Source organism: Nipponia nippon, unplaced genomic scaffold, assembly GCF_047370975.1.
Source record: "Nipponia nippon isolate SJK-2023a ecotype South Korea unplaced genomic scaffold, ASM4737097v1 scaffold_6, whole genome shotgun sequence".
NCBI lineage: Eukaryota > Metazoa > Chordata > Aves > Pelecaniformes > Threskiornithidae > Nipponia > Nipponia nippon.
Genome location: NW_028262380.1, coordinates 6,042,845 through 6,060,165, shown reverse-complemented (window position 1 = coordinate 6,060,165; position 17,321 = coordinate 6,042,845). Strand labels below are relative to the sequence as shown.

At 39.5% G+C, this 17,321-nt stretch overlaps 1 long non-coding RNA gene across 1 annotated transcript in view; it reads left to right on the top strand.

Annotated features, from left to right (window-relative positions):
• LOC148051329 (uncharacterized) overlaps positions 1 to 1,472 on the top strand; it is a 43,341-nt gene extending 41,869 nt beyond the window's left edge. The window contains exon 2 of the long non-coding RNA XR_015700015.1: positions 947 to 1,472. This is a non-coding gene — a long non-coding RNA (uncharacterized LOC148051329). The remainder of the gene's footprint in view (positions 1 to 946) is intronic.
• The last annotated feature ends 15,849 nt before the right edge of the window (positions 1,473 to 17,321 follow it).

Genomic DNA, 17,321 nt, shown 5'->3' with positions numbered 1-17,321 from the left:
AGTAATAGTGTATACTAATCTCTACTCATAGCCATAACATGTTGTTAAATCATATAAATAAAATCAAAAGAACATGAAGTGAAATCATTCCACTCTGCAAATGAAATGTTAAGATTTTGAGTACAATTTTTCCAAAGAAAAAATTTGTATAAATTCTGTTTCATAGATCTTGTTCTGGTAACACTAGCCTTTTTTTAAAGGAGAGCATGTTATGCAGAGTAAAAATCTTGATTTTTTTTTTTTTTTTCCCCCACTCAGTTTTAGCTGATCTTAGCACCTCATATGCTTACAGATGTATTGTGCTAGGCAGTCTTTAGGCAAAAGAATGGAAGTTCATCTTTGAGAAGAACGTGTTGTCCAAGCAGCTATAACATGTAATAGTGGGCAGTTACTGGACACTGCCTAACACCTTCATCTCAGAAAGGTTAAAAATGCAACAGTTAGAATTCTGAAGGAAACCGTGCTGAGCGTTACATAGTTTGCTTGTCTTTACAGAGGGGAACGGGGTTGATTTTGTTCGCTTTTGTCTGTTCTTTGTTGATATTGTCTATTTTGAATCAGTCATGTTAGATACTTGCTATTTTAAAAATACTTGTATGTGGCTAGCTTATAGTTTTGTCTCAGAATAAGTTGCTACTAAATTCCTTGCAAGGTCTAGGAAGTTCAATATTCTGTATATCAGAAGGAAAATTAAAGCAATATCAGCAGGAAGAGTGTTAGAGGGGCTCTTGCAGCTTATTTTTCTTTCTTTCTTTCTTTCTAACCATCCAATCACAAATCTTCTTTTTCTCTAAATATGTCTTGCATTTACTATGCCTGTTTAAACTAGCTCCCACTGTACTGTAACCTCTCTGCCACACATGGTCACTTTTGCTGTTTTAACTCACTGTTCCACATTATTAATTTATTTATTTGGGCTTGGCTTTCTCTGTTTTTTTTCCTGCAGGCTTATTAGGACTACTACATGTAACTTGGTAGACTGCACTCCTATTGCCTGCTACCTGTGGTGACAGCAGCTTCCTTTCTCCCTCACCTTCTCTCTCAATGCTGGTGAAAAACAGCACACTGAAGATTATATGGAGCATGAAATAGCCCAGGAATGGCTTTTCTCGCGCTACTTAAACTTCATTTAATGAAGCTGAAATACAATGCCATCAGCTGAAAAATGTTATGGGAGCTCACCTCATCGGCTCAGGAAAGCATCTGTTGTGGTGATCTGAAGCTGTCTTAGCTAAAGGCTAAACAATGCACATTCCCATCATGGAAGCAAGGAAATGGAGTCAGTGGAGCAGAGCACAGAGGAATGATCTGAACTTCAAGATATATGTTGTAGGGGAGAGTTCAGTGCAGTGAGTCAGTGAAGCTAATGTTTAGGTCATATTGAACTCTTAGCCAAATTGTTTTTTCAATTGTTTTAAGTATGTCACCCTCATCATTCTGGTTTTGATTAAAAGGTGCTCAAATTGTTTGGATTTTTTGACTATTTCTGAATCTTCTCCATCTCCTATTTAGCAGTAATATCTTGCCAAGTTGAATAATGTAGTTAAATAAGGATCATTGCTCTAGGCAAAATAGGAGTCTGAGACTGTTTCTTCATAACTCAAACCCATTCCAAACCAACCCAAAATGAATATTTCATATCTGTGTCTGGGTCTTAAGTTTGCTGACCCACCACATGAAAGAAAACAATTAGAAATTTACCGATCCACTGAAATAACTAATCACCTGTACATTAGGAAGGAATAGAGCTGGTGCATAATCATGAGGTAAAACAGACAAAAGTGGCTGAAAATGAGGAAAGTAGAGATAACAATGTATCCCAGCTGCATACAAACAATTGTGGCAAATAAATAATTATAATTAGATTATTACACTATGGCCATTTCATGTTTTTCTTCCTGAGTATATAACATGGTTTTTCTAGTCCATATTTATGGTGTGAGCTGGATACTCAAAAATCCAGGTAATTAAACAAGAATTATAAAGTTTTGACTCCTCTGATTGCAAGTCTCCCGCTGACATTAGTAAGGGCAAAGTTTTGCCCTAACTGAAAGGTACTGGATATTCCAGCTCTCCAAAAAATACATCCTTGTTTTGATGCACAGAAAACATTTGCAGGTATTTACATGTAAATGGGAAATTTGCTACCTGCTATTTCAGGTCCTACAGTCCTGAAAATGTTTATGGGTGTGTTTAACTTTGCATGTGGCGCTTGAAGTCAACAGCACAATTGACAATTAGTTGTTTAAGCACATCCCTAGGACTTTGCAAAATATATGATTTATCCCTAAATTCTATGAAATAAATATTTAATAGCACAGAATCAACAGAATAAGGAAAAAAAATTCGCAGGAAATTAGAATCCTCCACGTAATTCCTGAAAAGAAAATTCCTTTTGGATTAAGACTTGGTAGGGTCAGTGGAGAGTGCTGAGTGCCATTAGAAAGCTCAGAAACTTTTCTTTCTCTGTTGTATAGAGATCATCTTTCTACGCCTGCACAGACAGGAGATAGCAGTCTTTAAAGCAGCATGTACAGAAAATTTTCACTGGTGAAAGATTGTCTTATATATCTTGGACCTCAGGCTGAACTCATCCTTTTTATAGCTGAAAGGAGGAACAACTCTGTGTTTGGCTAAAGAAGGAAGAATTTTTTCTTTAGTGTGTTACTTTTAAAATGCCAGATGTTTAGTGCCTGTCATATTTCCAGTCCTGGAAACTGCTTGTTGGTTGAAACCTTAGAATAGTCCCTGATGAAATCAATTGGGCTGTGAAACAATGAGTTGGTACATTCAACTTTAAGGTAATAGTCTTGGACCAAAACGGCTACAGGCATATGCTGCAAAACATTGACCTGGTGTCGAGTTGCTCTCCTGACTCAAATGTGGTCAGTAGACTTTAAAGGGATAACTTTTTCTCTTTAGACTTCACGTTAGTGTGAATATACTGTTCTTTTGATCCTAACTTTAGGATTAACTCCTCTCCCTTCTTGCAGTCAGTATAGAACTGGCACTGGCCAACTTGATAAAATTCTGTGATTAAATGACTGGCCTGGTAGACAAAGGGAGAGCAGTGGATATTGTCTTCCTGGACTTCAGTGAGGCCTTTGACACTGTCTCCCATAAGATCCTCATAGATAAGCTGTTGATGTATGGGCTGGATAAGCAGACACCGAGGTGGATTGAAAACTGTCTGAATGGCCAGGCCTGGAGGGTGGTGACCAGTGTATCACAAACTCTAGTTGGAGGCCAGTGACTAGCAGTGTACCCCAGTCTTGTTTAACAACTTCATTAATGATCAGGATGATGGGGCAGAGTGTACTCTCAGGAATTTTGTTGATGACACAAAACTGGAAGGAGTGACTGATATGCCAGAGGGTTGTGCTGCCATCCAGGGGGACCTTGACAGGCTGGAGAAATGGGCTGACAGGAACCTCATGAAGTTCAACAAGAGGAAGTGTGAAGTCCTGCACCTGAGGAAGAACAACCCCATGCAACAATATATGCTGGGGGCCACCCAGCTGGAAAGCATCTTGACAGAAAAAGACCTGGGGGTCCTGGTGGATACCAAGCTCACCATGAGCCAGCAGTGTGCCCTTGCAGCCAAGAAGGCCAATGGTATCCTGAGCTATGTTAGGAAGCGTGTTTCCAGCAGGTCAAGGGAGGTGATCCTTCCCCTCTACTCAGCACTGGTGAGGCCACACCTGGAGTACTGTGTCCAGTTCTGGGCTCCCCAGTACAAGAGACATGTGGACGTACTAGAAAGAATACAGTGAAGGGCCATGAAGATGATAAAGGCACTGGATCATCTCTCCTATGATGAAAGGCTGAGACACATGGGTTCAGACTGGAGAGACTGTTCAGCCTGGAGAAAAGAAGGCTGGGAGGGGAATCTTATTAACGTACATAAGTACCTGAAGAGAGGGTGCAAAGAGGACAGAGCCAGGCTCTTTTCAGTGGTGACAGGAGCAGAGGCAACGGGCATGAACCAAAACACAGGAGGGTCCCTCTGAACATCAGGAAACACTTTTTTATTGTGAAGGTGACCAAGCACTGGCACAGGTTGCCCAGGGAGGTTGGGGAGGCTCCCTCGTTGGAGACACTCAAAAGCTGTCTGGACACAGTCCTGGGCAACTGGCTCTAGGTGGTCCTGTTTGAGTAAGGGGGTTGGACCAGATGACCTCCAGAAGTCCCTTCCAACCTCACCCATTCTGCGATTCTGTGATTTGTAATTAAAGTAAGAGCAGATGAATAAATTGTAATGTAAGTTCTTACTGATTTGGCAGAAACACAAAATCCTGTCTTCAGACAAAATCTGTTCTGTTGGGTGCTCCAGTAGGGAACAGGTGTGTATTAACCATTACAAAACCACCCTTTCTATCACAGAGGCATAAGACCTTCAGGATAGACAGATCTTTAATATCTCAGCTGTTTCTGCAAATGATGGCAAGGGTATGATCTTCTAATTTGGGTTTTAACTGAATATCTACTGAAATCAAGAGAACTGGACTGAGTGTATTTGATAGGCACTGGATTTGGAAATTAACTTCACAGTAGAGTCTTGCTTCAGTTGCTATTTGGGTATACCAGACATTTTACATGTTGTATGCTGTCACTGATGCACACATTTACTATTAGAAATCTCCGTATCTGGCAGTTTATTTGTGTACAAATACTAAAATTGGCATCTGTGTTTCTGTTAACTCAGCCATCCAGCTTGTTTTAAAACAATGATAAATTATTGTTAAAATCTCAGAGGAATAATGTACGGAAGAAATGAATGCATCAGATTTATTGGACAACTGTATCTATGAGTTAGTTTCTAAATTCTGACACTGAAGAATCCACTGTTCAAGCAACAGTGATGTGCAGAATTGAAAGGACTCTACTTTTGTACGGAGAAGTTATTATGAATTCACAACTATTCTATAGCAGAAGCTGTTTGTTTGAGATGAAAAGACACTATTACACTGTCATACTGAAAGATGGCTCCTTTCAGCTAGCTCTGTGAGAGAGATGTTTTGTCGGAAATGTATGAAAAATGGGATGTTTTTATAGCTTTCAAATGAAAAGAGGTGTATAATAATGGCAAGTGGTTAGAAACAATGAAACCAGTTCACCTTAAACACCTTTCTTCAGAATAGGCAATTTATGTGTTACCTGAGGGGAAGGGTATCCACCCATATATTTCTCAAGAGTGTAGTGTCATTTGTATTTGTATTTATGCTTTCTATTGTTAAATAGAGGCATGAAGTATGAATGAAGACGTGACAGTTGAGTGGCTGTAGACAGCCACAGGACCTATAGGAAAATACAGCAGCACCATCATGATGTTCTGTGCTTTTCCTGCTCCTTCTTCTGACAATTTCCTGGGTGAGGCTGAGCATGATCCTGCCAGGGTGGATTGGTTCCTGTGTTTTAATACAAGAGCCTTGAGTTTCATGTTCTTGGCCTGTTTCTGCTAGGCTCATCTCAGAGAGGACTACATCTGAGTGTTTAGAGTTAGGCTGATTTTCAAGGAGTAATCAGATTACAAACAAGACAGCAAATTATATCCATACTACAATAGTTTTACTCTCTGATATAAGAAGATAAATGTACAAGTCTTATGGAAGTGTATGTATATAGTGTAGAAATACCTGCTATTATCAATGAGCTACTTAAGGTACTGAGAAGCAGTCTAATGACAGAAGCCAAGAGCTCACAGAAAGCTGCTTTGGTCTGCTGAGGAATTTGCGATAGAGACCTTCCCTCACTTCAGAGGAAATCAAATCTCCAGATTCCATGTAGAGATACAGGAACTGTGACATGTGGTACAATCCTTAGCATTGTACAGATTTTCTTTTGTGACGTAGAGCCACGTCCACAAAAATGCGAGTTGTAACACTACTGGTTGCATACCATGCACTGTTCTATCATTTAGCTTGCAAACTTTCTGGGAGCAGATAATATTTCTGAATGCATAACCACAGGAACAAGTTACTGGGACTGAATTTGTCGCACATCAGCTATTCAACAGAGCTCCCCATGTGAACACCCTAATTTTGCATGCTACATCAGGAAACACCTTGTGCCCTGCACGTTTGTAGCCTACCTTTCTTTCTTGTGGGCATCTGTTCATAGCAGTCCTGGAAGTGGTTCTTTTTGTTTTGGACAAAGCAGTTGTCACAATTACAGCTGGCTACAGAACTGATGCTTAATTCTCACTACAGAGCAGTAAGTATTTCCCTCCTTCCTTCTCTTTTTGCTTTTAGAACAGTTCTCTGTGCAGGGGTATGAATTTCAGTGGAGAAATACAGGAAGGCAGGGTATAGAGAGCAGGTTCCATGATGGCTTTCAGTTCTTGCTCCCCTTTATGCCTCTTCAATCCATCCTCATCCCTGGAAATGTGTCCTTGTCGAAGGGAAGAGATATAGTAATATCTCATCATATATAATTTCGCCTGGGTACCCAGCAACATTTCTCTCACACCCAGTCATGTTGGCAGTAAAAAAGCATCAGGGAATTGCATCTATTTAGCAAGCTAAACCAAGCAGGATCTGGTCTGAATGTCACACTGAGAGCAGCAAGACATTTAGCTCAGCTGACACTTTACCAAAAGAATCCATTAATCCACACTTGAAACACAAAAATAAACTAATTAATAAATCTTTTAAGCTCATATCTCTTTCTCTTATGAAAAACATCCTCTCTGTGCTTAAAATATGTCAAGACAACTGTAATAAGAAATCCAAGCCATTTTCCTTTGTGGTTGTGTCCTAACTGAAGTGCGGTGTGATGGCATAGCTCCCATGATATCAATGGACTTCTATACACTATGAGAACCTGTAGTTAAAGCGTAGTGGTAAAAAGATTCATGGCAGCTCAGTTGTATTCAAAACATAGGATGGATCAGAAGACAGGAGGGAGTCCTATCACAGGAGTTTATTTTCCATGTGAAATGCTTTTAGCCTCTTAAAATGCAAGTTGCAATATCAATAGTGCCAGGGAACTGGAAATACAATATTAAATCTGTTGTTTTAATTATGAAAAAGAAACACACTAGAATGTTGGCTTAGCATGGAAGAATATACTTATGTGAGAACTTTTACTGCAAGATGTATATTATGTTAGTATTTCACATTTTTAATCATCTAGGGCTTGATTTTTGGCAGCTCTCTTGCAGCCACTGGTTATTTTAAATTATGCTCTCCATGCTCCCCTCCTGTAGCTGGTCTGACTATCTTCTGGATGTACTCATCTTCCTTAGTTTATTTCTAAGCTGTGGGTGCCAAGAGTGCTTTGAGTCTTCCATCTCCATGTAAATAACCTTGTTTTATCCTGACTCCAAGTCAGCAATGAAACCCATCCAGCAGCAAAACAGTATGTAGTGAAGAGCTATAGCACCTTTCCAGTTAGTCTCCCTTCTGGACAATCAAGAAAGCAGGATCTTGGGTCCATACTTTCCCTGTAGCTATACAAACTCTCTATTTGGTAGTGTTGCAGGCAAAACAGTCTCAACTTGGGGAATATTACTTAATTTAATTTATTGCACATTAAACTTTTAATTTGTGATTTAATTATTGAGAAAAAAGAAGAAAACATAAACAATTAAACAAGCACATGGGGAGACACATCTGCCCCTACTCCAGGATGAATTCTAACTCAGAACCCCTCCTTTCTGCTTCTCAGTCTCAACCACTTCTTTTCACTATGGGTTATACTCAGTCCATCCCAATCCCTTTGGTTAGGCAATGAGTAGCACAGGAGGTTGGGGTTGTGTGTGTAAAGGTTTCTGTCTGCCACTCCTTGTTTCTTACTTATTTTCCTCTGCTCAGGTTGCCTATGGACCACAGTCCCTTTAAGGGAGTCTATGCTCTGGCATGGGTTGCCTGCAGACCACAGTCTCTTCAGGGGTGTCTCTGCTCTGATGTGTGTCATCCATGGTGCACAGTCTCTTTAGGGGTGTAACTGTCTCCCATGGGTTGCATTCATCCTCAGAGATGTCCCTGCCCTGGCATGAAGCACCTCTTTCCAAAAGGACTCTCCAGCCATGCCCCCAACAATGTCTGCTTCTACGTGTCTCCTTCATTCTACCCCTCTGGCTCCTTCATTTCTCCTTCCCTAAGCAGCTGTCACAATTTCTAAAATATAGTTGAACAGAGGTGCCATGTGCTCCTCTGGCTGGCTGAGGTTTTGGTGTGCAGTGGGCTGTTACCTTGGTGTCAGAGCCGTCTGGAAGCTGTGAGTGGCTCAGAGCAGTTCATGGCCTCCTCCCACACAGATCACCTCTGCAGCCCCCTTCTACTGGAATTCTGCAGTTTTTGCCAAATACAACTAGGTGAAGGAGAACAGGTTCTGGACTACAGCATTCCTGCTTACTACCCAAAATTAAGTTTGATGAATTCCCACAGAAAGATGAAGGAGAAAAAAAGATTACTACATGTGTCTCTATTGTTCTCATATTAGCAACTGCTTCACGTGTTATGAAACTAGAGCAAAAAAAAAAAACGTCAATGCCACAGATGATGACTATATACCTTGTGAAAGAATGGTACAGATAATCATAAAAGCTTTAAAGCTGTCCTTTCTAACTGACTTAGTTCCTACAGCCTTTATAAATGAAATAATTTGGTTTTGTCATTTAAAAGGAGCTACCTCTGGGGTCCAAAACAAAGCATACATTTTGTTACATCTCAAGAAAATGTCTCTTTCTATTGGCCATTAGTAACCTAAAGGCCATAAGTACCTCAGATCATCCATATAAATCTTCACTTTTATGAGACTTGAAACTGCCAGATCAGTTAACTTGTCACGATGGAGGGCACAGAGGCTTGTGAGATGGAAACTGATATTTTGCAAACTGTTTTGCTTTATTTAAGCTGAATGCCATTGTAAACTTGGAAAGAGCTACAAGGAGACTTAATTTGAAAACATAAAGGTCACCGAAGGCCTAACAAATGGGAAGCCTTTGGCAAAAATGCACTTGCTGACTTGAGCACTACCTCTGAAAATGAAAACAAACCAATATATGTTATAATCAATTCGAATGCACAGAAAGACTCTGGGTGTATTTCCTTTCCTAAAGTGGCTGAGCAGACACAATCTTCATACTGTTTCAGCCAATGAAGCCTATTTGCTCTCATTTGATATGTGTTGTTAATAGTAAATAGAGGTAGCAAATGCTGATACTGTTGAGCTGCTGATTAATGGACCTGGGCTCTTTAGCTCACGCAGCAATAGCTTACATGATATTCACATAGTTTGCATTGAATCTACACCAGGCAATCTTTTCTGTAACTGGCCTAAAGGATTAAAGACTGTACAGAGATTCTCAAGGTACTCATTGCCACAAGTTCCAAAACTAGAGTACAAATCTGTCATCTAACCTTAATGCATTTTATTTTATGAAAAAACCATAGCATTAGAGCAATAGATTCCAGTGGGAAGAATCAGAAGTGAAAATAAACCATGTCTTTTCATGAATGGAAGTCACAAAACAGGCTTGACCGCAAACAAACAATGGAGATATACATTCATATATATATGCATGTAAATATATATATAAGTTTATACACTCATATATATGCACATATGGGTTATAGAATATGTTTAGATATTTACACAGATTAGGATAACTTTTTTTAGTAGTATCTGATATACATTAGGACAATTTTGGACTGATAATAAGATAATAAAGGATGATTCCTTGATGAAGATGTTTTCTGTCCCTACAGTCTCATTCCTGAAGCCATAATTAGCCTGGGAGGCCCTCAGACCTTCTTTGAAAACTAGTATCTGAACATGGATAAGGTAGGTGGAATTTTTTTCTCACTAGAGTGGCCATCTGCTCATGATCTTCAATGTAAAATACATATTTGTGATTACCAGCATTTATTTTCTTTTATGTTTAATAGATATATATTCATTGTGTATTGATTTCATGTATGATTTCTGTGTTATTTCTATTGCACTGTCACGTATCTATCATGTTTTGTGCTTATGGTTATAGGTAAAGGATTTTTTTGCTTTATTGACATGACTAAAGATGTGGCCTGATTTTCAGAGATGTCAACAAGCAACTAATTTTCATTTGTTTGGATTAACTTTGGAATAATGCCCTTTTTTAAATGCCTTTCCTAATTTTCACCATGTGTGTGATCAATATATACAGCTTCCATCTTATTGTTTTCTTAGATTTAAATCTGCCAACAAATACCTTAGAACCTGCTGGATCACCTTTGAATCTGTCACACTGTTCTCCAAAGTGTCCCAGTTGTCCATTTTCACGCTATCACAAAAAGGGAGCATGATTGACATGTTATTTAGGATTTTTGAGGCTGCAGTAAGGAGGTGTCATATGGCAAAACAGTGTGCAAATGGGCCTCGCATTCTGCTGGAATGGATCAGTTTTATACTATCATCTGCACAGCTGCATTTATGTTTCGGTGAGGGGATTTTTATTTTGTTGTTGCTGTTGTTTTGTTTTCTAATCCAGAGACATTGAACTTACTATTACAAAAAATTAATGTCAAAAGAGTAAAAACAGCTTTAATGATTGTATTTTAACTAAGTGCATATGCAGTTATCCATAGATCCTAAGATCAAAAAGTATTGTGCACATACAATGCAGCACTGACTAGAAAAATAAGCCTGTCGTTAATTTTTAGCAAGAAATGTTTTTCCCTATTATATGCCTGGTAGGTAATTATAGACATAGCATTGATACTACAATTACACACTGCCAACCCAAACATGCTGTACTGGCTTATGGTCATCTAATATGCTGGAAAAGGACTGGTTCAGTTGCAGGCTGTAATGAGCCTGTTGGAACAAAAAGCATTCATATGAGGGAAGTGGCTTCACCTCAAACATCATCCTTGGTTTTAAACAAGTGTAAGCAATATGGTACTCACGTGGTGTTAATATAACCTCCCCATCAGCTCGATAATATTTGAAAGCATGGGGAAGTGTAAGCATTCAGTTACTACTCACAACCCTTCTTAAGCCCAGCATGGAAAATCAGAATGTTTACGAATACAAATTCTATTCTAAATTGTTTTCCTAGTGGAAAAGCCAAGGTATGGTTTAAGTGCTAACACATAGGAAAGAAATCTGATAGTAGAAGGCTTCTTGCTCTTGCAAAAGGTGATGTAATGTGTATGTGCAGGGACACATGAAGTAAGATGAGTTCAGTGTAGAAATGAGATTTGATTTCCTGGAGCTGAGGGAAATTAAACATGGAAACAACTTTCTTTGGGAGGCAAGAAAGTCTTCAAGCATTGTGTGTGTACCTTTCACCACATCACAAAAGACAGGCTTTAATCCCACATTTTAGAAAAAACTCTATAGTTTGTATTTACAGAAGACTAGGTAACTGCCATCTTTTGAGCATAGAAAACCACTATATCTACAAGTTAGCTTCAAAAAAAGACAGCCATTAAATGTAGGCACTGAAAGGAGGGGCAAAAGGGAGAAGACATCAATAAGCAAAGGTAAAATATGTCTTAACAGATTTGGTTTGCCTGGATGGATGTTATTTCAGAAAGCTGTTCTTGAAAACCAGTCATGGAAAGGTAGAAGTTCCCATACTGAGTCCCTGTACTGTGTACCCTAATGCCTGGGCTTAGCTCATGCTTTTTAGGGTAAAAAGGATCTGGTCACTTATGTGAAGCTAAAGATGTGTAAAATTGTTTGAAAGCTGAGACACAAGAAGGATTTATTTTAATGTGAAAGGACAGAAAAGGAGGTGATACTGTATGAACAAAAATAAACAGGGGAAGTAGCAGGAGAAATAGGAACAAAATACTATGATTTAAAAAACAAAAAGCTTAGTTTTGCAAGCCAGATGTATTTATTATAATGCACTCTACTAAGTTCTTGACCTTTTCTGAGCTCAAAACCAGGCGTGAATACCTCTCTATGGTCTCATATCAAGATTTATTGGGCACTATTGTCCTGTGGGGGATATATAACCACTAAAAACTGGACTTCTTAGATTGGAGGTGATGCACTCCTCAGATTGGAGGTACACTGTACTCCTCCATAGAAGTATCAGGTGGATATGACAGTCACATTTTAACAACTGATGTTCAGACTGCTTATTTAGGGCTTTCATTCAACAGACTGAATGTTGTGGCACAACTGGACTTTTTTATCCAGCTGCTCTCTCATATGAATTGGTGAGAATAAAGTGACTCTGCTGCCAGTGTTCACTGAAAATTAAACTGGGTTTGTGTGGCAAGGTTTTGGTAGTGGGGGAGCTACAGGGATGGCTTCTATGAGAAGCTGCTAGAAGCTTCCCCTGTGTCTGATAGAGCCAATGCCAGCCGGCTCCAAGACGGACCTGCCACTGGCCATCAGCGACAGTGGTAGTGCCTCTGGGATAACATGTTTAAGAAGGGAGAAAAAAAAAAAACAACCTGTGCAGCTGCAGCCGGAGAGAGTGGTGAGAATATGTGAGAAGAACAACTCTGCAGACACCAAGGCCAGGGAAGAAGGAGGGGGAGGAGGTGCTCCAGGTGCCAGAGCAGAGATTCCCCTGCAGCCTGCAGTGAAGCCCATGGTGAGGCAGGCTATGTCCTGCAGCCCATGGAGGTCCATGGTGGAGCAGACATCCGTGGGCAGCCCATGGAGGTTAACAGTGGAGCAGATGTCCACCTGCAGCCCATGGAGGAAGGAGCGGCAGAGACAACGTGTGATGAACTGACCGCAACCCTATCCCCTGCGCCGCTTGGGGGGAGAAGGCAGAGAAAATCAGGAGTAAAGTTGAGCCTGGGGAGAAGGGAGGGGTGGGGAGAAGGTGTTCTAAGATTTAGTTTTTATTTTCTCATTATCCTACTCTCATTTGATTGGTAATAAATTAATTTTTCCCAAGTCAAGTCTGTTTTGCCTGTGATGGTAATTGGTGAATGATCTCTCCCTGTCCTTATCTCAACCCATGAGCCTTTCGTTATATTTTCTCTCCCCTGTCCAGTTGAGGAGGGGGAGTGATAGGGCAGCTTTGGTGGGCACCTGGCATCCAGCCAGGGTCAACCTGCCACAAGGGAAAAATATATTTTGATTAATCTAATTAACTTTTAACCCCACCCTCCCACCCCCTGCTTTTTTTGCCAACTGAAGACCATTGCTTTTGTATCTGTTGAAGCTGAACTGAAACACTGCAGTTAGTTAAGGCTGAAGCACTTTTTCTAGTTTTCATGAAACAAGACAATACATTTTGAATGAAATTTTAACCTGGAATACTGTTTTAAATAGATGTGTCAAGAGATTTTCCTTCCAAACTTTAACTACCTGCATGCCTATATTAAGCCATAAATAGATAGAGAGACACCAGCTAACCTAACTACAATATATGTTCTATTCCCAGAGGTGATTTTCCTTCCTATGGCATGCCTTTCTGTGGGTGGAAATAATGCAGAATGAATTAAGGACTTGCTGCATGAACAGTGTTACTGGTTGTGAAATTCAAAGGTATAATCACTTTGTAAAGAGCCTCACAGAGTTTTTATGTTTTAATTTTAGTTTAATACATTTATATTATTGCAAACATGTACCTCTGGTAGTCCATAATGAGCAAATCTAAATCCTGCCTTACTTAATGTGGACACATAATGACCTTCATTGAAGACAGATTCCATGTGCAACACTATGTATCATTTATGAATATAAAAAAGTCAGGAAGCAAGCTGACAGTAAATCATATATCAAGTCTAAGTCCAAGACAAAAAAGTGCTCTGTCCACCTCATAAACTGAATTTGCTGTAAAAGAACTCTGTCATCTAACTTTAGCTTTGTAGCTCTAGTTCAACCAGATTTAGTAACGTGAATTTGGGTATATTTTTCAAAATGGCCATCCCCTAAAATCAGTGCAACTTACAGATATTTCTTGTTAGCTGTGACTGAAAAAAATATATTTCTATACTAAGGGAAAAGCTGGAAGTTCCCATTACAGTTTTTTTTTTCCTGAATTGAAAAAAGAGGTAAAAATATCAATTTCATAAAATTAAAAATTTGAATTAATTATGGTTCACAAGTGTCTAAAAGCCTTTTATTGGCTTGACACTAAATACATAGTATGCCTACATTGTAGTTTAGAGCCATGTCTGCTTTCAGTCTCTCAGCTGATTCCTGGCTACAGGCCAGACCTTGCCTCCCATCATACATTTCAGACATTTTCTCAGTAGCTGATGTTCATGACCAGAGACTCCTACAAGTGACAAAAACAACTAAGCCATGAAAAGAGAGATCATCGTACATCATGGGGAATAGCGTCTGGTCAAATAATTTTGTACGAAAAGTACCAGTGAAAGAATGTTCCACCCACTCTAAAATTTTTGACCAGCCTGAACTGGGAAGAATGCTTCTTTTTCTTGATTTGATTTCTGTTTCTAGTGAATTCCAGTAAAATTGAACTTTTTTTTGACATCACAATACCGCAGAGTAATTTTGTAGAGCAGTTACTTCTTGGTGTGACTATTATTTGTTACAGTTGTTGTTCTGTCTCAGAAAACTGAAGTTTAAAGAAGGGAACTCTATCTGTAAAAATAGTAAAAACCTAACATATCGTATCCTCAAGCTGTCTAGTCACACCTTACAAACATTGCTCACAGTAGAGCATTGCAGTTTGGTCTTGTACATAGTTCAGTTCTTACACGAGGTTCAGTGTTTATCTGAAGAGTCTATTCGAAAGAGAAAGACTGTTGGGTTTTGACCACTTGCTTCTGAGACGACTCAGGAAAACTGATCCTGTAAGAGGTGTCCATTGAGTATCCATTAAAGTTCTGACCAAAAATGACTGCTGCCACTCCTTACCTCCCTTGACCTTCTCAAAGCTGCAGTGATAGATTTTGGCAAATCTGGGACATCAGAGAGTGTCTTGGCCGCCCTCCAGTTGTCACTCAGGAGTCCATGGGACCCTCATATTACTCGTGTTGTATGTCTCAGACTTGTGCAGAGGTCTCAAATACCCTAGGCCTTAGAGGTCATTAGATGCCAAAGTGTGAGAAGCTGAATCCAGCCTCAGTGTACTGTGGGATAAATCCTCTCTGGATGCTTCTCTCTTCATTGACTACAAAAGCGTTAGAAGTTTCCTAAATGTAGTTGTCTGATTATTTCAGTCACAATGTTACTGTGATGAATCTCAATATGTTGATACTTTGCAAGCCAACAACAGGCTTGTATAAGCACTACATGCTTATATAATGAAACAGAGAAAGATACCTTGAAAAGTTTACAGTCCGTGTAAAGGAGGAGATGCAGCTTGAGGATACAGCAAAGTATCAGTGGGGGGTAGAAGCTGACAGACAGTTATGCTCTATGTTGTAAACAGTGAGCACAGCACATACATCCACTCTGCTTTACACTCTGTGCATTTATTCTCCTTGGATAACACAATTTTGTGAATGAAAGCAAGCTGATGAAAGGCAAGCCTTGCCTTTTGGTTGTGACCTCTGGTAAGTGTATCTAAGGGCAGAGCATGACCCTGTTTCTCTGCATAGCTTTGTCTTCCTGCCATTCTGGGGATTAGAAAAGTAGCCTCTTTATAACCCAAAGGAGAGTGGTGTAAATCTTTTTATACTGATCACAAAGGGATGCACCTTCATTTTTTGTATCTTAAATCTCTGCTATGGATTTTGACAACATATTTTTCAAGAGTATAAATTTTTTTTCTTGTTATTTTTTCTTCCCCCTTTGGGAAGGTAGGTTTTATTGTTACAACTGTCAAAGCTTGTTCTTTTTTGCCAAGATACTTGTGGAGAAGGAAAAAAAAAATGGTACACAGCCAGTAATGGAGGTTGAGAACACCTGATATGCTGCTATTGTGAGGAAAACATTTTACTTTCATCTCCTGGCCCTCCCTATTTTGTTTGTTTGCCTTTCCCTGAACTTTCTGGAAATGTTGTTAGCCTTTTTCTGTAAGTGGAGTATTACAGACAGATACAGAAAAGGAGGCATGCGACAATTGTTAGTCCCTCCCTGCCCTACCCAATCTCTTCCTGGCCCTGAAGGTAAACTGGTGTACTTCATGATAACTTTTCACTCCTTCTCAGTGTTTAATACAAAAAAAAAAGGGTCTTTAAAAAACCCAACACTTTCTGTGTAGTAAGAGAGCCTGACTGAAATACATAGAGAAGGAGGCAAAAATCTGTAAGGTCTCTCTAGCAGAATGTGAATGCCATTGGTTAGAGACATACAACCATTCAGGTAGTACACAAAAGAGCACTGAATCCCAAGGGCAGAATAATGAAAGGCAGTGTGGTGGCTCAGATTCGGTCTGTGAGCCCGGAGACCCGGATAATACTCCAAGGACTGACACTCACCCGTACACGCTGTGATTTTGTTTGGTTTTCTTTTTGTTTGTTCATATATATGATAGGCCCATTGGGTGGAATTTGTCTGACCATATTTAATGATCTAGAACTTAGCTAATTATCTTAAACTCTCTTTATAGTTGTGGGGAGACTTTCACAGGTGATTCATCTCTTCCTAGATGTGAATCCTCTAAAATAGGTCAGAGGAATGGCATCTTGACTCTAAAGACAACCTGAGATACTGGCTCAGATGCCAATACCTATTCTACAGTTAGGTCTCCCTCCTCTCTAGGTGAGGGAAGATCAGATCCTGTTATGGATATTTGCCATGACTTCTATGATTGTCTTCTTTGTGGCTTTTATGGGTGGATTCATCCAACTGAAGTGAGGCACCCAGGGGAAAAAACATTTTAGTCGTATTTAGAGAAAATCTGTTTTCAATGAGACAGCAAAAGTTTTCCATTCCCTTTCTTCCTATTGGACTCCTCCTTCCTAGTATGTTATTTGTGATGTTCTTTATTCCAATAAAGGAAATTTGGGGTTGGTCTTTCATGCCATCATTTGTTTGAACTACTCATATGCGCCCTATTCTGGAGTGTAGAAGAGAGTACTATTATTTTTAGAGGTTTGCTATAAATAGAGCCACATAAACAGTTCATTTCCTGGACCAGCTTCTGAACTCAATTGTTTTAAAGCATTGCCTTTGTTCTTTTCCAAAATAATTTTAGAGAAGTGGAAAAAAAAAGCCCCAAGCTTCTTTTAAGCTCAAAGTAGCGATTTTTCAGTACTCTTTTGAGTGACTCAACTACTAACATAAATTTATGCTCAGTCTTACTTACTGGAGATGCAAGATTCAGAAAAGAATTGTCAAGTGCTTAGCAAGGATTACCTGAATAAGCTATAGCGAGAAAAAGAGAAAACACTGTTGCAGTGGGAGAAATTAGCCTTAGAATATCATATTTTCATTTGGGCATGTTTTCTGATGGGTTGGGAAAAAGTGCCAAAAACCTTCTGGTAAAAGCAATGTTTGCA